The sequence below is a fragment of the Eurosta solidaginis genome, chromosome 2, assembly GCF_040869045.1.
Source record: "Eurosta solidaginis isolate ZX-2024a chromosome 2, ASM4086904v1, whole genome shotgun sequence".
Lineage (NCBI taxonomy): Eukaryota > Metazoa > Arthropoda > Insecta > Diptera > Tephritidae > Eurosta > Eurosta solidaginis.
The window spans coordinates 149,730,717-149,751,979 of record NC_090320.1 but is presented as its reverse complement, the minus strand read 5'-3'; the positions used below and the strand labels follow the sequence as shown (position 1 = coordinate 149,751,979).

At 40.9% G+C, this 21,263-nt stretch overlaps 1 protein-coding gene and 1 long non-coding RNA gene across 8 annotated transcripts in view; one reads left to right on the top strand and one right to left on the bottom strand.

Annotated features, from left to right (window-relative positions):
* Nucleotides 1–21,263, top strand: part of cad (caudal) — a 663,489-nt gene that overhangs the window by 76,020 nt on the left and 566,206 nt on the right. Inside the window, exon 2 of one of the 7 annotated variants that reach the window (XM_067766321.1) lies at nt 15,619–15,730. The exons of 5 other annotated variants lie outside the window; for them this stretch is intronic. The gene's annotated coding sequence lies outside the window, so the exon portion shown is untranslated. Of the gene's footprint in view, nt 1–15,618; nt 15,757–21,263 lie in introns of all 7 variants that reach the window. One more of the 7 variants, XM_067766320.1, reaches the window with a different exon arrangement.
* LOC137240277 (uncharacterized) overlaps nt 1–21,263 on the bottom strand; it is a 113,919-nt gene that overhangs the window by 60,253 nt on the left and 32,403 nt on the right. The window lies entirely within an intron of this gene.

The following is a 21,263-nucleotide window of genomic DNA, read 5'->3' as shown; positions in this document are numbered from 1 at the left end:
TGACAGCTCGTCGCTTCTTATTATCTTTCCTTCAGAGTATCCGTCCTGTAAATATTTATTTCACGTTATTCAAGAATTCTCTTTGATTCACGTAGAAGCAGTGAGCAATATTTGCATGTTGTGAAGTTTATCTACTTGAATTTTTTTTCATGCTGATTGACGTACCGAATGAGAAATACGTAAACACAAGATTTCTCTTTTTATATTAAAAAAAAAGCTATAGAAACAAGATATATGCATTTGTTTTCTTGCCGCGACTTCAGTATATGCATAAACATATTATATCCGAGTGATTTCACGAAAATAGCTGGTGCAAATATATTGCTCGCTACTGTTATTTATATTCGACTGTTAAAAAGCAATCTGATTCATGAAATGTTATTAAATGTTTAACGATTATATGAAAATAGCAATGTATGCTCGATGGAAAAACCCGAATCACACTTTAATGGAAAATTAGTACTTACCATTTTCGAGTTCCTCCGCCCTCGGTTTTAGTTTGCTGGTTATCTGTCACTCGAACTTCCAATTGTCGATTAATTAAACAGATTTAATAGTTCACGATGCCGGACGAGTCGGTAAATCGAATGAATTAGGTTACATTTTTTAATATTCTAAGGTTAATACAGTAGAATCTCGAAAAATTTAACGAAAACATAAGCTTTAACAAAAGTTAACAAAAGTACACAACTCACAGGTTTAAATGCCCATGACTAACTACATTTGCGCCACGCCACACCGAAAATAATTTTTCACACAGGAATTCGGGGAATACCTGCACTTATTTTTATTGCCAAACAAACGGTTAGATTTGAAAAAATTGATGAGCTCAGAAAAGTTAACCAATACATAGTTAACTTTTTAGAGCGGGACGTAGACGCTCATACTCGATCAACTTAGCCGAGCGATTCACAGTGTGCGGACTTTAAAATTTTGTTTAGTGGTAGATTTTTCAGAAAATAAATCTATTACTTTATGAAAAAAGTGGTAGCATTGGGTTATATTTGAAATATTTTTAAGTAGTGAATATTACGCACTTCTTTTCCTATATATACATAGGTAGGTGGAAGTGGCAGTTATGTACTAAAAACCTAAAGGAAAAGATATTAAATGGTGATCAAAGCATCGCAAACTACTCTTCTACAAATATTATTGTTTCTCTCTCTCAAAAATTGTGGAAAAGCAAAGGTTTCTTCAAAAAACTTTTATAAAAAAACTACCAAATTTTTGAGCTTGCGTGGTAGAACTTCAAATAAAAGAAAAATAGTTGTAGATCTACAACTTTAGTGGTAGAAGTCCGAACACTGGCGATTAACTTTCTCGCGATTCTACTGTAATTGAACATGTGCACTGCAATTTCTACAGAGATGACAAATCCAGTAGAAAGTGGTGAAAAATGTGTAGAGTGAGAGTGAAGATTCTGAATAAACTTTATTCAATAAAGTAAGGTTTGATTCAGTATGTTATCAATGCCCGCGGAAGGGTCTCCAAATGGTCCCGAAAAAGTCCGAAATGACAACGACGCGACTCTAGACTGATCCAGAGAACCACACAGAAATGATCCCTGAAAGGTACTAAAATGATACAGAAATAATCCGAGATTACCCCGACGGAATCACAGACGAATCCCGAAAACCATCCAGAAATGATGCCGGATGGATCCCCAAATCATCCCGAAATAGTCCCTTAAAAGTTTCGAAATGACCCAGACGGAATCCCGAAAACGATCCAGGAATGATCCCGTCAGGATCCCAAGTGATCCCGAAATAGTCCCGAAAAAATCTTCAAAATGACCCTGACGGATGCCGGACGGATCCGAAAACTATCCAGAAATGATCCCCGAGGGGTCCTAAAGTGATCGCGAAATAGTCCCGAAATGAGCCTGTGGAATTCCCGGACTAATCACAATTATCATCCAACAATGGATCCTGGAAGGGTCCCTAACTGATCCCGTAATAGTTCCGAAAAGGTCCCAAAATAATCCTGACGGGATCCCGGACGGATCCCAAAACTATTCAGAAATGATCCCGGAAGAGTCCCAAAATGATCTCGAAAAAGTCCCGAAATAACCCCGACGGGATACCGAAAACCATCCAGAAGTTACCCCGAAAGGATTCCCAAATGACCCGGAATAGACCCAAATTATCCCGACGCGATCACAGACGGATGCCGAAAACCATCAAGAAACGATGCCGGAAGGGTCTCCAAATCAACCCGAAATAGTCCCGCAAAAGTCTCGAATTGACCTTGACGGGATCCCGAAAACTATCCGGAAAAGATCCCGGAAGTATCCCGAGAAACATTCAGTAATTATCCCGCAAGGGTCCCAAAAAGGTCCCGAAATAATCCCGACGGGATGCCGGAAGGATACCGAAAACCACCTAGAAATAATCTGGAAAGATTCCTAAATGATCACGGAAGAGTCCCGAAATTGTCTCGACGGGATCACAGACGGATTCCGAAAACCATCCAGAAATGATGCCGGAAGGGTCCCAAAGTCATCCCGAAATAGTCCCAAAAAGTCCCGAAATTATCCTAAAGGGATCCCGAAAAGCATCCAGAAATTATTATGAAAGAGGCCCCAAATGATCCTGAAAAATTCAAGAAAAAGTCCCGTAATGACCCTGACGGGATACCAAAAATTGTCCAGAAATGATACCGGAAGAATCCCCAAATGATCACGGAATAGTCCCGAAAAAGTTCCGAACTAACTCCGACGGGGTCCCGCACGTATCCCGAAAAACATTAGGAAATTATCCCGGAAGGGTCCCAAAAGGTTCCCAAAAAGGTCCCGAAATAATCCCGACGGAATGCCGGAACGATCCCAAAAACCATCTAGAAATGATCCTCAAAGATTCCCAAATGATCACAGAAGAGCCCCGAAATTGGCTCGACGGGATCACAGACGGATCCCGAAAACCATCCAGAAATGATGCCGGAAGGATCCCCAAATCATCCCGAAATAGTCCCGAAAAATTCCCCAAATGACACTGACGGGTTCCTGCAAACCATCCAGAAATGATGCCGGAAGGGTCACGAAATAATCTCGAAAAAGTCCCGAAATGTCCCAGACGGGATCCCAAAAACAATCCAGAAATTACCCCGAAAGGATCCCAAATGACCCGGGAATAATCCCCAAACTATCCCGACGGATCCCGAAAACCATCATCCTGAAATAGTCCCTTAAAAGTCCCGAAATGACCCAGACGGGATCCTGTAAACCATCTAGAAATGATACCGGAAGGGTCCCAAAATGATCTCGAAAAAGTCCCGAAATGGCCCGACGGGATCCCGAGAACCATCCAGAAATTACCCCGAAAGGATCCCCAAATGAACCCGGATAGTCCCCAAATTATCACGACGGAACCCCAGAGGGATCTCGAAAACCATCAAGAAACGATGCCGGAAGGGTCCCCAAATCATTCCGAAAAAGTACTGTAATGACCTTGACGGGGTCCCGAAAACTATCCGGAAAAGATCCCGGAAGTGCCCCAAAAAGATCCCTAATTAGCCCCGAAATTACTCCGACGGGATCCCGAAAACCATCCAGAATTGATCTCTGAAGGGTACGCAAATGATCCCTCAAATAGTCCCGAAAAAGTCCCAAAATAACCCCGGACGGATCCCGAAAACTATGCAGAAATGATCCCGGCAGAGTCTCAAAATAGTCCAGAAATAGTCCCGAAAAAGTCTCAAAATTACCCCGACATCATCCCGGACGGATCTCGAAAACTATCAAGAAATTATACCGGAAGAGTCCCCAAATGATCCCGAAAGAGTCCAGAAAAAATCCCGAAGGGATCCCGAAAAACATCCAAAAATGATTCCGGAAGGATCTCCAAATTATCCTGGAATACTCCCGAAAGAGGCCCGAAATAAACCACACGGGGTTCCGGACGGATCCCGAAAATTATCTAGAAATGATGCCGGAAGGTTTTTGAAAAGTCCCGAAATGACCCTGACGGAGTACAGAAATAATCCCGGAAGGACACCGAAAATGTCCCGAAATAACCCCACGGGATCCCAGGTGGATCCGGAAAACTATCCAGAAATGATCGCGAAAAAGTCCCGAAATGACCCTTACGGGATCCCGGACGGATTGCGAAAATCATCCAGAAATGATGCCGTAAAGTCCCGAAATTACCCTAACGGGATCCCGAAAACCATCCAGAAATTAGTCCGAAAGGACCCCCAAATGAGCTTGAAATAGTCAAGAAAAAGTCCCTAACGGGATCCCGAAAGTTATCCAGGAATGATACCGGAAGGATCCCCAAATGATCCCGAAAAAGTTCCGAACTAACATTCAGAAATTTTCCCGAAAGGGTCCCAAAATGTTCCCATAATGGTCCCGAAATAATCCCGACGGGATCGCGGAAGGATCCCGAAAACCATCCAGAAATGATCACGGAAGATTCCCGGAATTGCCTCGACGGGATCACAGTCGGATCCCGAAAACCATCCAGAAATGATGCCGGAAGGGTCTCGAAATCATCCCGAAATAGTCCCGAAATGACGCTGACGGGATCCCGAAAACCATCCAGAAATTACCTCGAAAGGATCCCCAAATGAACCCGGAATAGTCCCCAAATTATCCCGACGGGATCACAGGCTGATTCCGAAAACCATCAAGAAACAATACCGGAAGGATCCCCAAATGATCCCGGAATAGTCCCGAAAAATTCTTACTTCTTAAAACATCTGAGTTATTGCACCAGTTACGACGTTTTACATCAGGCATATTTAGCTCTATCTGAATCGTATCTAAGACATGGGGTCACCGCATGGGGAACTTCAGCACACTGCAGGAAAGTCAAAACTTCAATTTGAAAATCCTGGCCAAGAAAAATATATATACACACCAAATATTTAACTGAAGAGCGCATTAAAACTACAAGATGTCAGCGCTATTTTAAACTAACTGTTTTAAATGAACTTTATGATGAAAATGAATTTAAAGTCCCACTATCTCACAGTCATTGCACACGAAGGCGCCAGGAGAATATACTAGTAGTACCAAAGTTTCTAAATAATTATACAAAAAGATCTCTATGCGTGTTACTTCCCACACTTTTTAATGACCTACCAATGAGTTTAACCAATTTACCAAATACATTGAAAAGAAAACAACTACTTAAAGATCATTTTAAAAGCTTACTATAATAAAGCTCTCAGCCTAAAAATATATAAAACCGACTGTGGAAATTATGTATAAAAGCTCTTTAATATCACTTAATATTGTTTAAATAAAAATTTTGTAAAAATTCATGTTCACGTTTTCACATGAAGCTATTATTTCACAATTGAAAATTTATGTACACATATACTGTTAAATATTTGTATTTAAACCTGCAGACAAGCACTTAAGCTTGGCGTGTTTTATCGTATGTTGTTTTTGTATTTGTAAAATGAGGAAAAGTTTAATAAATTCAATTCAATTAAAAATTCAATTCAAAACTAACTCCGACGGGATCCAGCACGTATCCCCAAAACCATTCAGAATTGATCTCTGAATGGTACGCAAATGATCCCGCAATAGTTCAGAAAAATTCCCAAAATTACCCCGACCTGATGCCGGACGGATCCCGAAACCCATCCAGAATTGACGCCGGAAGTCCCGAAATGACCATGGACGGATCCCGAAAACCATCCAGAAATGATCACGTAAGGGTCTCGATATGACCCTGACGGGATTACAAATAAGGTGAAGCAAATTATAAAAGCATGTTAATAAGGCAGTAGGCACGTTGAAGGGAATGAAGAGTTAGAATCAAACATACAGGTAAACAAATAAATGCGTGCTAATAAAAACAATTGGAGGAGGGAGGATGGGACTGCCTGTGAGAGACACGGGACGATTCAGTTGGGTTCTGAAATAGTGTCGATAGGTAAGCTTAGTGGACTGTAGTTGGTTGGGGCGATGATAGGGAACCATGGGGATCTGAGTCGGGCTCTGGTGGTGGCAGGAAGGACAATTTTGTCAGCGGCCTGGTGAGAACGCCATTCTGGGTGCGTACGTCGACTACTCGGATATGGCCGTCTCTTCCTAGATGGGTGTCTTCCACGCGTCCTAGGCGCCATTCGGTAGGGGGTAGGTTGTCTTCCTTGATGACGACTAGATCGCCGATTTTAGGGGGAGGCTGAGCGGTTTGCCATCGATAACGCTTGTGTAACTCCATGAGATAGTCATTCTTCCAGCGCTTGCTGAATTGGTGATGTAAAACTTTCAACCGGTCCCAACGGTTGATCATAGAGAGGTGTTCATAGTTCGGCTCGGGGATGGCGAGGAGGGGTGCGCCTCGGAGAAAGTGGCCAGGTGTGAGGGCGGTGAGATCCGCTGGGTCCTGGGAAAGCGGGGAGATAGGGCGAGAATTGAGAACGGCCTCGATACGAATTAATAGAGTTGAGAATTCTTCAAAGGTGAAGCTGTGTGTTCCGGCAACCTTTTTAAAATGGGTTTTAAAGCTTTTGACGGCAGATTCCCATAATCCGCCCATGTGGGGTGCGCCGGGGGGTATAAATTTCCAATCGATGCCTTGTGGCGCATACTTTTGGACAATATAGGTCGAGACTTCGTTGGGGAAGGTGACGAACTCTACTTCGGTAGCTCGCTTAGCACCAATGAATGTTGTGCCGTTGTCGCTCATCATTTGCTTCGGGTACCCTCGACGTCCTACAAACCGGGCGAAGGCAGCGAGAAAAGCCTTACTAGTGAGATCCGAACACAATTCCAGGTGGATCGCCTTGGTAGTGAAGCAAACGAAAACGGCCACATAACCTTTTACGAGGGTTGGAGATCGGAGCATCGAAGCTTGATTTGAAACGGGCCAGCGAAGTCTACGCCAGTAGTGGTGAAGGGGGGCGCGAAAGTGCATCGTTGCGGGGGTAAAGCTGCCATTGTTTGGGATTGCGTTTGTCGCTTATGAATGGTGCAGACCTTACATTGGAAAATACATATTTTCAGCTGAGGTTTGAGTCGTGGGCTATAGAATTCCTGCCTCATAGCTTGTTGCAGGAGGCGGACTTCCGCATGGAGGAAGCTCTCATGCAGAAACCTTATATAAAGGGTAGTAAATCTAGCCTTTTCGGGGCGAATGATGGGATGACACTCATTGTAGGTCATGTCGGCGTTTACTAGTCTTCCGTTGGCACGGAGAATCCCGTTTGTATCCAGGAAGGGGTAAGGTGCCAGTAGGTGACTTCGCTTTCCGTTTGGTTTTGAATTTTCGAGGGAGGCTCTTTCGGAAGCGAAGAATCTCGACTGAGTCAAGCTCAGCAGACGGGTTTTCGCGCGCATGATGTCGGCGTAAGAGAGGGCGAGTTCGTTAGGGGTACGATTACCTCCTACAGCATTTCTAAGCCGAGTTACAAATTTCAACATGTACGCTGTTACGCGTAGGGCGCGGGGATAGGAGGAGAACCGTTCCAAGAAGTCTTCTGACTCTTCCGCTGCATGCAGTGATTCGACTCGGCGAAGTTCGGGGGGTACAATATTTCTGGCCTTTGGTGTTGGCCAGTCCTCGGGGGGTCGGGAAAGCCACTCTGGGCCATTCCACCATAGCGATGAGTTAGCTAGCTCGAGTGGGGTCCATCCTCTGGTGCCCATATCTGCGGGATTATCCTTGCTGCGTACATGACGCCAAGTGGCATTGCCGATGAGGTCGATGATCTGCGCAGTTCGATTGGAGACATAGGTTTTCCAGGAATGAGGTGGTTTCTCAAGCCAGGCTAGAACGATTTCGGAGTCAGACCACATGGTTAATTTTCGCTGATTGAGGCCGAGATGGGATTGGACAACTGCGACTAACTTGGCTAATAAGACCGCGCCGCATAACTCTAGTCGTGGCAAACTTATGGTTTTTAGGGGGGCCACTTTCCTTTTAGAGACTAAAAGGTGAGAGAAGACTTGAGTTCCTACGGTGGTTCTTACGTAAAGTGTCGCGCAATAAGCCTTTTCCGAGGCGTCGCAGAAGCCATGGAGCTCAACTGGTTTATCGGGGTTGTAGTTTATCCAGCGTGGTATTTGAATCTCCGAGATCGTTGGGAGATTTTCGCCGAACTGCGCCCACTTGATGAGACGGAGGGGTTTCACTGGCTCATCCCAGTCAGTCCCGTCTAGCCATAGCTCTTGCATCAAGATTTTTGCTTGGATAATTATGGGCGTCAGCCACCCTGCGGGATCGAAAAGTTTCGCAATAGAGGAGAGGATTTGCCGCTTCGTGGCTGCAGTGGATGCCGGATTTGAGTCAACGGTATACGAGAATGTATCCGGTAGGGCGTTCCACTGGATGCCCAGGGTCTTGGCGGTGCTAGTATTTTCGAACTCGAGAAAGTTTGTTTCCAGCAGATCAGTTTTCGATATTTTTTGGAGGATGTTGGGATGGTTTGCCGTGATCTTTTTTAGGGGAAAGCCGGCTGAATTGAGAGCGTCTATAGTCTCTGTTAGGGATTGCTCGGCTGATTGAAGATCATGACTGCCAGATAAAATATCAACATACGTCTCGGATTTTAGTATTGGGGCTGCGCGTGGATGGGAATCGGCTATGTCTTTCGCCAGCTCGTGTAGAGTGCGAATAGCCAGGAAAGGCGCGCAGTTAACCCCGAAGGTGACCGTTTTTAACTTGTAGTCCTTTATTGGACTGTGTTCGGGGGTTCGGAATATTATCCGTTGGTAGTCTCGGTCATCGGGGTGTAAGAGAATTTGGCGGTACATTTTCTCGACGTCGCCATTAAACACATATTTATATGTTCGCCATTTCAGCAACATAAGTCGGAGATCGGGTTGGAGGGTTGGTCCGGTACATAAAACATCGTTGAGGGAGTGACCGGAACCCGACTTTTTGGAGGCGTTGAACACAAATCTGACTTTTGTTGTCTTTTTGTCTGGCCTTACGACTGCATGGTGAGGGAGATAAAATGAGCAGTATTTACCCAGGGATTTTATTTCATTGGGACTGCATTGTTCCATGTGGCCTAGGGACAGATATTCCTCGAGTACCTTGTCGTATTGCTGCTTGAGATCGCCCTTTTTTGCGAGAGTACGTTCCATGCCATGGAATTGTCGTAAGGCTGCAGTACGGGACTGACCTAGGTCAATATCGTTCGGGAATGTTGGTTTAAAGGGGAGCCGAACCATATATCGACCGTCATCCATGCGAGTGGTTGTGCTTTGATAAAAGTCTTCGCACATTTTATCTTCTGGGGTTTCCACTCGCGTTCTGGGTATTTCTTCGATTTCCCAGAATTGCCTTAGCTGTTCATTCAGCTGGACATTCGTCACTTCCCACGCTTGAGAGGAGTGTGATCCGACCTTTTCGGGGGTTTGGCCACTTATTATCCAGCCAAATATCGTGTTTTGTGCTAGCAGTGTGGGCGAGATCTTTTCTATGCCATTTAGCATTATTTGTGGGATAAGATCACTGCCTAATACCAGATCAATTTGGGAGGGGTTCTGATTGTTCTGGTCTGCTAGCTTGAGATGGGACCATTTACGCATTTGGTCGTTATTTAGCCTGTGTGGGAGTTGCCTAGTGAGCCGAGGTAGCACTATTGCCTGGGCCTTTATTTTCAACTTGTGATCATTTGAGACTAGGGTCAGTGAGCATAGCTTGTTGGAGGTTTGCACTACTCCGCCTCCCATTCCCGATATTTCAAATAGGGAGTGGGTATATGGGAGGCCTAGCTTCATTTGAGCTTTCGACGAGATGAAGCTAGGTTCTGACCCTTGATCCACTAAGGCTCTGAGCCTGAAGCAGTCCCCTCGGTGTTCTATGGACACTATCGCTGTGGGGAGAATAATCTTGCTTTCGTTTTCTGTATGCAACGATTGGATGCGGGCAGCGTTTGAGGTGGTGGGAAGTTCCTCGTTGGGATCTGGGTTGGTAACGTCCTGACTAGTTGCTACTTGGGCTGCCGCTCTTCGAGGGCCATTGGTTTGGTGTGATATTCCGGTATCGTGGAGGGTGGAGTTGTGGCGACCTTGGCAGTAGAGACACGTTCTTGTGCTTGTGCAATCTTTTACGAGGTGGGTTTGGGACAGGCAGTTTTCGCAGAGATTGCTTTCTCTCACGAATTTTTTCTGTTCAGGGGTTGCCAGCTTTTTGTAATGCAAGCAGCTTTGTAGCGTGTGGGAGTTCTGCTTGCACTTTCTGCAGGCGTATACTTTTTGATGCTCGGCCACATGAGCATTTGTGCGATTTTGAGAGTAGTTGTTGTTCTGCGGGGGGTTGCGGTTTTGGTTAGGGGTTTGAGCCTGCCTGAACTGGGGATTGTTTTGACTTGAGGGAGGCTTTGAGAAATTAAAGGGGGGTTGATTATATCGGGATTTGGCTGGTCACCATTGATCCACCCTTTCCACTATCTCGTAGCGAGTAGTCAGAAACTGATCCATTTGGGACCAGTTCTGTAGGTCTCTTCTGGAGCTTAAAGATTGCTCCCAAAGCGCAACTGTATTTTCCGGCAGTTTTGAGGTTACCAGATATATTAATATGGGGTCCCAACTGTCTGTCGAGACTTGTTGGGTTGCTAATATCTGGAGACAGTTATTAACGGAAGATTGCAGTCGCTGAATGTCTTCGCTGTTTTCAGTCGGAATGGGCTTGAGGTTCATGAGGACTTTTATTTGATTGTCGACCAGGACTCTTTTATTTTCGTATCGGGATTTCAGAGCTTCCCAAGCCAGAGCAAAGTTATCATCGCTAAGTGGGAATTGCTTTACTATCTGGCCGGCTTTTCCTTGGGTTTTGTACCTGAGGTGGTACAGTTTTTGGGCGCTTGAAAGTTTGGGGTGGTTGATATAGACCGCCGTGAACATGTCACGGAAGGACGGCCATTGATCATAACTCCCGTAAAATACTTCGGTGTCACAGGCGGGTACTTTGAGGTGCATCCCGGAACTTTCTTGGGGAGTGGTCGTTGTGGCGGGGACGGGATTGCTTAGTACCCTTAGCTGGAGCTGATCGCCTATTCTTGCCTTTGTGTCTTCATATGCTATAAGGCAGTCGCGGTATTTATTGAAGGCTGAGGCCTTAAAGTCGAGGGGAAGATCGTTGTCATCCGATTCTACGACGGCGTCATATGCGCTCTGTAGCCTTTCCCAGAACACATCGATATTTTTGTCTTTTATTTTTAGGGATGCCTCGGTGTTATCTTGGATGTCGGTTGTACCGAACCGAGCGCAATAATCCGAAAAGAGATCCGTTTCGGATATAAATTTACTTTCGACCACGCTAGCCATTCTGAAGAGGGACTTGCTTAATTTTATTTTAGCTATTTTGGTTATTTAGAGAATGCCGAGTGTTTATTTATACGGGAAAACCAAAGGGATATGTTTTCCTATTGGTCGAGAGTGTGGTAGGCTAGGACCAGTTAGACTCAATTGGGATTAGTCTGGGACCAGTTGGGATGACCTGCAGAATTTGCTGCTGGGTATTTCAAACTATGTGAATGTGGCTGAATTTTTTGCTGGGTATCGCAAATAATAATACAGATGTGGGGATATGTATTTAAATTATACCGCAAGGGACACAAGTATTAAAGGGCAATGAGCTAACTTTCTGCAAGTGTGTGGGATTTGCCTCGAAATTTTTTAATGCACCGCTTTTATTTACAGGTGTAAAAAAGATGACCCAGTAGGCAAGCATAGGCGTGTGAATTTTAAATTGGGTATTCCCTCAACTAACCTCCAAAGTATCCTACAACCATCTCTTTGGCCGGCTAATGTGAAAGTGAAGCCGTTTCATTCTTTTCGGAAACAAGCCGTTCAAAACTACGAAACGTGACGCTAGATAACAGTGTTTCTCGTGATTTTAACAGTGCCCTCAGTATCTACTTTCATAATATATCTGGCTTACGTACTAAGTCCAACACAATTTATCAATTCAGTACAGAAGAGTTGTTCGATATAATTGTAATAGTTGAAACGTGGCTAAACTCTGATTTCTACGACAGTGAGTTTTTCGATACGCAACTTTACGACGTGTTTCGTAAAGACCGTGACGCTGTCAAGACGGGTTGCTTAAGAGGTGGCGGTGTTCTAATTGCGGTGAGAAGAGTATTTCGCGCATATTCTGTTGAGCTCGCTAATAATGACTCACTGCTTGATCAATTATGTGTATGCATTAACGGAGCTGAGACAAACGGCTGCTTGTTTCTGATTGCCTCGTACATACCACCAGGGAGTAACGTGGATTTATATAAAGCGCATGTGGATAATGTGACTAGCCTAGCATTAGATAATTTGGGAGACAACCACTTATGCGTTTTGGGCGATTTTAATCTTAGCAATATTATCTGGAATGGTGATTCTGCAAATTCAAACCTTTTAGCTAACAATATAACTAATCACCACGAATCATATTTTATTGACAGTATTCTGAGTATAAATTTGAAGCAAATTAATGGAATTTTTAATCAACTTAATAAACTCTTAGATCTTATCTTTGTTTCCGAGAATGTGAATTCTGTCGTATCTAAGTGTGTGTCTCCTTTATCGGATGAAAGTATTCATCATGCCGCTCTTGAAATTAAGATACTTTTTACGAATTTTTACCGTTATCACATACGGATACAGTAGCTTTTAATTTCACCTCGTGTGATTATCTAAGCTTAAACAATTCTCTTCTAGAATTCAACTGGGCGGAGCTACTCTCTGGCCATGACGTTAACAATTGTTTCTCTAAGTTCAAACTAATAATGAATGAATTTTGTCTCAATAATATATCTTTAAAGAGGAAGCGATGTTACAAATCACCATGGGGTAACACGCGCCTGAAACGATTAAAAAATCTCAAAAACAAGTTTCTTAAGAAATATAAGGCATTTCGTATCTCAGCATATTTTGTTAAATACCGCCATTTTCAGAAGAAATTCAAGTCTCTGAATAACAAGCTGTATAAAAACTATTTAAGTAGTACGGAGAGAAATATTAAATCTAATCCGAAGAAATTTTGGAACTTCGTGAAATCCAAAAAGGCGGCCTCAAGTATTCCCACGTCGGTTGAGTACGATAATAACTTCGCTACTAACCCATATGAACCAGCAAATCTGTTTGCTGACTTTTTTTAAGTCAAATTACGTATCTGATGTTGGAGAGTCTCCTGATTTCTCTGGCGATATTCCGTCATTTCTTAATTTCGGTGCGCTTCAAATTACAGCTAACGATATTACGGAGGGTTTAGTTTGTCTCAAGTCTTCTTCTCAGACAGATTGTGATGGACTATCAGCAATGCTCCTCAAAAACTGTCCAGCATTAGTTACTCCATTGGAGATTATATTTAATAAATCCCTTTCTTCAGGGACGTTTCTGAACGATTGGAAACTAGCGACAATAACACCTCTTTTCAAAAGTGGGAGAAAAAGCGACGTTCGGAACTATCGGCCAATATCCAAGCTCTCAAGCATCTCGAAGTTGCTTGAATGGATTGTTAAAGAAAAAATATATTTTACTGTCAAGGCTATGATAAATCCCAATCAACATGGATTTGTGCAGGGTCGTTCAACGGCCTCTAATTTAGCGGTCTTTACCGAATTCTGTATTTCTTCGTTTTCGTCAGGACTCCAGGTTGATTGCATTTACACGGATTTTTCAAAGGCGTTTGAAAAAGTCTCTCATACGATTCTATTACATAAATTGGTATGCCTTGGATTCCATTCATCTTTTTTATTATGGCTCAAATCATACGTAACCGGTAGAAGTTGCGTAGTTACCATTGATGGTGCACTCTCGAAACCTTTTGTTGCCACTTCAGGCGTTCCTCAAGGAAGCATTCTAGGTCCGCTCCTTTTTATAATTTTTATTAATGACATCAGTCAATGCTTTTCGCACTCAACATTTTTGCTCTATGCTGACGATTTAAAAATTTTTTCGAATGTTCGAGACACATCAGATGCCTTTCATCTGCAGACCGATTTAGATAATCTTCATAGATGGTGTGAGAAGTCACGCCTCTCCCTTAACATAAAGAAATGTTTCCATTTGACATATTGCAGGTGTCTAAGCATCCTCGATACATCGTATCGGATTGCTAATGATGTGCTGCAAAATGTAACAGAGTTTAAGGACTTGGGCGTGGTATTTGATGTTAAGCTTACTTTCAACGGCCACATAAACTTAATACTCTCAAAATCGTATTCCGTTCTCGGTTTCATTCGTCGCAACTCCACGGAGTTTTCTGATCCCTATACGTTTAAGCAACTATTTACCTCACTTGTTCGATCACATTTAGAATATGCTGTTTTCATTTGGAGACCATATGATCAACTCTCGATAAGTAGAATTGAACGAGTTCAAAAGGTCTTTCTAAAACACGCTCTACGTTCCTTAAGGTTTGAGGAGCCTGTCCCACCCTACGATTCCCGGCGTTTGCTAATTAATTTGGATTCGCTGGAAAAACGAAGGAAAATTCTCTCGCTTTCTTTTGCTTTCAATGTTATTAATGGCATTATCGATTGCCCAATGTTACTCGAGCGGATTAGTTTTAATATTCCTCAGAGAAATCTTCGTAAGTTCTACCCTTTTTATTTGGAAAACTTTAGAACAACATATGCTAGCAATGCGCCTATTGCTCGGGCACTAAGAGAATTAAATGCTTTGTTCTCTTCATCAACTAAGCTTGACTTTGCACTATCAAAATCGGATTTTGTAAGAATTCTAAATTCAATTTGTCTATAAGTTATAACAATCAATCACAATACATACTTCTTCTCATTTGCGCGAGATTATTTTACATTATTCTAGTCTGTAAGGTATCCTGTACTGTAGACTTAATTTAAATAAATAAATAAATAAATAAATTAAAGTTTGGGGTGAGAATGTACATATACATATATAAAATGTATTTTTTGGCGGGAAAATCTAATTCTGGCGGGAGAAATTTGTATTTGGCGGGAGCCACCAAAATTTATTCGTGGGGATATACCGAATATATGTATATGAAAAACGCTGGTTCCGTCAATGGCGACGAAGGACCATTAGATACACCTTAAGGGATATGACACCACTCACCTGTTGTTTAGGTACTCCCACTGCAAATGCGGTGCTGGCGATGATGTGGTGATTATGGCGATGACGCTGGTAACAAATCCTGTACAGCAGATGATTTGACCACAGATATCTTGTATTCACACTGACTTGCGAAGGTCGAAGCCAGATTCCATAGGACCACGGAAAATGTTGCAATTAAACCTTCCTTTTGTACACCGCAATGCACCTTTCATGTACGTGCATAGGTTATTAATCAAAGGAAAGAACACTTGTTTATTATTTAAAGCCGCGAACAGTATCACCTTTGACTGTATCTTCAAACTACTCGCTCGATTTTATTTTGGACTCTTACAAAATGAATTAACTCCAGAAATTATGTTAGTATAATGGATTACCAGGAAACCGACAATGCTCGGTGACTTGCAGATTTCCGCACAATATAATTAATGGGAATGTTAATTGTAGCACAATAAACGGTGACTTGATAATCTGACTTAATGTGATTTATCATACAAACTATGATTATCAAGAATTATAATACTTTTTTTTTGCAGCACAGGAAAAAACAGGATTTTGATTTCTGCACAATGACAATAATAAAAAATTTATATGACCAAAAAGTTGTTGTTTTCTGACAGGTCGGCGATCATGCCATATCGCCATTCTGTACTTGCGGCGAATTGAACTTGGTGGATTTTCGCGGTGGAGGCTGCCACACGTCCATGAGGAGACCCAATAGGGAATTTAAGGGTAAATACAATTCATTGATTTTGTGGGTAATTCAATATAAGAAATATAAGTCAATAATCGAATACCATGCAAGACGCGGGTTATATATAAATTCATAGATATTCGATACAATACAATTCAATAATCGAATATAATACCAAGTACGGGTTAAATATATAAATTCATAGAGCTACGTATAAAAAAGGAGAGAGATGGGACGGATGATAGCCTACACCGCGTAAACACTCTTCTTTACTTTACTTTCCTTTCTTTTATTTTTTTTTTTCAGAAAAGCTCACCGAACACCTTTGCAACTATTTTGATACATGTACGCGATCATTTAAACTTTATTTACGAAAAATATTGGTCACCTGTAATCGTTTCGTTCGGGCTATTTATTTTTGTTTAAAAAATAACACTTTTGTTATGATAAAATTAATTCACTATGAGCACAGCTTACAAGCTAACCTAATAAAACCGCACTGCGTTTTTTTAGCGCAGGCAAACAACCGGCGTTTTTTGCCCGAACCGAAATAATCATGCGTTGCGACAATATAAAACATATATGCAAACGTCAAACCGAAATGTCACGCAGAACAAAAATTGGAAATCGAGTTAGGTTTTCACGCAGCAAATTCAATTTCGGTTGCTCTTATACAAATTGTATGTGCATGAGACATTTTTGACAGAAAATGACTTGCGCGCGTTTATATTAGGTTGAGTTGTTACACTTACGAACAAATTTTAATAAGAAAATTCGTAAAAAAACACATTTACGGCTGCCATGAAGAAGTATAAAAAACTAATACTCAGTCATTTTGTATTTATGATCAGCATACAAATTAGCATAAAAAATATGTATATAGGAGAATTAAGTCTCCTTAGAGCACAGACATTAGCATATACATACATACATACAAATATATGTAGGTACCAAATAGAACTTTTTATAATTTGTAACGAAATTGTAATTGATTGTAAAATTTTCATGTAATATTTTTTTTTTCAAAAAACTGTTATCGCCAACGTTTTTAGCGGACATTGTTGGGTCGGAAAGGGTATACATATGAACATTTTTTATTAGTCATGAAAAAACCTTAAAAATCAAAGTCGAAAAAAGTCAAAAAAATTTAATTTCGCAGGCTCTAAAATTATTTTTTAGGGTATGCGTAGTGGAACTTTTTTCCTGAACCCAAATCCTACCGAAAAATCGATGGCGCGATATTGGTTAATAAATCGACCCAGTCTAATAAACATAGTCTGTCAACGTGACTAGCATCAGGCGTAGCATCAACGATAATAGCAAAATACTTGCCTTTCCTGCGTTGATGTAGTTTTTCTCACGTGTTTTGCTGAAATTTATAAACAGCGTTTTGCGCCAGCTGCCAATTGAAATATTTATTCCTAAATTTTAAGGAAAAAGACTTTCCAAAATGTTTTTCACACTTCACTATAATATTAAAACGAAATGCAGATATTCATTGCTTTTGAAATTCGGCTTAAAAATTGCAAATGGAACAACTAAAGACACTCCTGAATTAAAAAAATGTCTTAAAATAAACAAATAAATGTAAGGCGCGATAACCTCCGATTTTTTCCTCTTGATTTTTCCTACAAATTGGCGGGGCGGCACCTACTTGTTTTATGCCGACTCCGAACGGCATCTGCAAGGCAGATGAGTTTTCACTTAGAGCTTTTCATGGCAGAAATACACTGTAAGTGCTTGCCAAATACTGCCGAGGGGCGACCCTGCTTAGAAAAATTTTCTTCTAATTGAAAAAAATTGTTTCTAAAATTTTGGATGTTGCTTTACCCGGGGCGTGAACGCAGGATCTTTGGTATGGATGGCGGAGCACGCTACCATCACACCACGGTCTTAGTACCTCTAGATCGCGGGCCCCCTCAGAAAGCCCGGGCCCGGGGAAATGCCCCCATTCCCCACTCGTCGGGCCAGCATGCAAAAGCACATCGACTTGTAACAGAAGGTAGTCTTCCATTTTCTAAGCACAGGCGATTGGATCCGGTAAAATACAAAGTTGCAAAAACGGACTTTGATGTTTTAGTTAAAACAGGCATTTCTTCAAATTCTTCAGTAGCATCACCACTTCACCTTGTACCTAAAAAGAGTTAAATGATTGGCCTCCATGTGGTGATTTTAGAAGATTAAATATTGTAACTGTTCCCGATCGTTATACCTTACCCTACATTCAGGATTTTAATATTAATATTCATAAAAAAAATATATTTTCAAAATTAGATTTAGTTAGTGCATATCACCAAATTCCTATGGCTCAGGAAGACATTTATAAAACTGCTATTACAACTCTTTTTGGTATGTTAGAATTTACGAGAATGCCTTTCGGACTTAGAAATTCTGCACAAGCCTTTCAAAGATTCATAAATGTGGTAGTTGGTGTCTTAGATTTTGTGTATGCTTACATCGGCGACTTTCTTATTGCAAGTAAAAACGAAGAACAATATTTAAAAGATTTACGTGTCCTTTTTCAAAGCCCTACAGAGTACGGTTTAAACATTAAACCAAGTCAATGTACTTTTGTTGTGACAACCATCGACATTTTAGAACATAACGTTTCCGGAACAGGTATTCGACGTTCTGATGAAAAGGTATCAGCTATTCGCAGAAATTTATTGGTATGGTAAATTACTACCATAGATACATTCCAAAACTAGCAGAATTTACGAACAAAATTTATGATCTTATTAACAGAGTAACTAAGAAACGTGACAAAACTTTGGTATGGGACGAGAATTCGAGTGAAGCTTTTGTATGCATTAACGATAAATTTGCATCTGTGATATTGTTAAATCATTTTAACAAAGATTCTAAATTATCTTTTAACAGTAGATGCATTTAACACAGCGATTGGGGGGCGTTATACAACAAAATTACAATAATAAAATTGAGCCCATTGCATTCTTTTCTAAAAAACTGTCTCCAACTGAAATTAAGTAAAGTCCTTTTGATAGGAAATTGCTGGCAATTTATCTAAATATAAAACATTTTAGATATCTTTTGGAAGGACGACAGTTTACAGTTTATACCTACGGACCATAAGACATTGACCACTGCTTTAAATTCAAAACAGAACGGAGTCCCAGACAAACGAAACATTTGGAATTCATAGCACAGTTCACTGATGGCATACAGTATATTAAAGGAGAATGCAATGTTGTAGCGGATACACTGTCCAAAGCCCTTGAAGTTAGCGCAATACAGAATTCCGAACTGAACATTAAATTTTTACAAACGGACCAACAGTATAATAGTGATTTAAACGAGCTTATAACTGATCCTCAATTTTTAAATTTAAAGTTAGTTAATATCCCTATTGAACTGAAATTTAAATTTCAATATTTGGTGTGAAATTTCAGGAGATAATCCTAGGCCATTTCTACCCAGTAGATTACGAAAGACAGTATTTGACATGTTGCATGGAATTGCACATCCCGTTACGAGAGGTACACGGCGACGAATTGTTAAGAAATATTATTGGCCTAATATGACCAAAGATATTAATATTTGGGCGAAAGAGTGTCTTAACTGTAAAAATCAAAGATTTATCATCATACTAAGTCTCCCATTAGCAAAATTCCAATTCCAAAAATCAGATTTGAACATATCCATATCCACTAGATATAGTTGGTCCTTTGCCAGTTTCTAAAGAACATCGTTTTATTTTGACAATTATTGAAAGGTTTTCTCGCTGGTCAGAACGCTTTAAAAGATATATCAGCAACTACATTTGCAAACAAATTTTTCAGAGAATATATTTCTTCTTTCGGAGTTCCATTGAAAGTTACTACTGATCAAGGTAGTCAGTTTACATCAAAATTATTTTCAGAGTTAAATAAATTACTTGTTAGTCATCAAATAACAACGTCTACATATCACCTTCAGAGTAATGGTATTGTTGAGAGATTTCATAGACAGCTAAAAGCTACTATTATGGCTAGGGATGGAATAAATACTTGGTATGATGAATTACCTGTCATACGTCTGGGTTTAAGATCAATTTATAAAGAAGATATTTCGGCTACACCAGCGGAAAAGGATTTTGGCCAAAATTTGCGTTTGCCAGGGGAACTAGTTGTGCCATCAGCTGAAAATTTCTCATCAACTGAAGTTTTAAGTAATTTACGTGAACATTTTCGAAATATTAGATCTAATTTAAGTCATCATAAAGATTCTGATACTGGAATTTATGTTCCAAAAGATCTTCAGACTTGAAAATTTACATTAGATCGGGTTATTAATGAACATTCATTACAACCACCATAGAACCTTACAAAATTGTGGAAAAAGGCCAAAAATGTTTTAGATTTGAAATCAATAATAATATTAAAACTTTTCCAATTAACAGATTAAAACCGGTAATAATTGAAACAACAAACACAAACAACACCAAGAATTCACATAAAAAGAGAATTACGTTCAATTTGTTTAATGTTAAATTTTCTTGAACGGGGAGTAATGTACTTTAACTTTATATACTTTGTAATTTCATTAGTTTATTCAATAATTTTATTTTCATTATTTTGATTTTTCAGTTATCACAAATTTTCATTCAGAGTGAAAAATTTAAAATATTGTATACGCATACATTTAGGCGTATTATTAAATTAAATAAAAGTTTTAATATATCTAAATATAAAAGTGATTTCAATCACCACGGGCACCAAGAGCAAACTCTTTGTATTCCAGGGACCTCTCTATTTGCTTTACAATCGAATGGATAGCCGTTTCCATCGTAATCCGTAACCACGACCGTGTACCAAGACTTCGAGATATAGGTAAGGCTGAGGCAGTTAGTTTATATGATGGCCAACCAGCGGATCTGTGATCAAAGAAGGAGTGCTCGTTGAGAACCCTCCAGCCCGATATCCGGTCTTCCAGTTCTTTAATAAACAGGATGAGGTCCAGGAACTCCTCCCTTACCGCAGTAATAGAAGTCGGGCATTCCCCTATTACATATGCAAAGTCCCTCATCTACAATAAAAGTAAATAAAGACTCACCTCTAATATTGGTATCCGAAGTTCCCCAGATGCTATGGTTGGCATTAGCATTGACGCTTATATTCTCACCAACACCTTTCCGCCTGGCTTCAGCGATGATTTCGCCCATTATCGCAGGTGGTGGTCCCGCTACGCCCCCATGTGGCATGTAGGCTGAGACCACCCCTTTTCATACCTGCCTCACTCGAGGCAGACCGTGGTTATGTCGTCATTGCTGAAATTAAAGAATCTCCTTTTTAACAAGCACAGAGCATACCTGCCTCTCCGTGCACCAAGGTGTTGAATTTTCCCGTCCTTAATCCAGAAATCTTTCCGCCGTTACTACTCAGCCACGGCTCCTGGACAAGGACTATATCCACTCCGCCTCTTTCAAGGCAGAGCAAAAAACTAGCGGAAGCCGCCTTAGAGTGCTGAAGATTGATCTGACGGATTTCCATCAACACCAGTCTTCCGCACCCCATCTTTGACTGATTCGCCCTCGGAGGCTAGGATCTCCTCCCTACCAAACAAACGATTTAC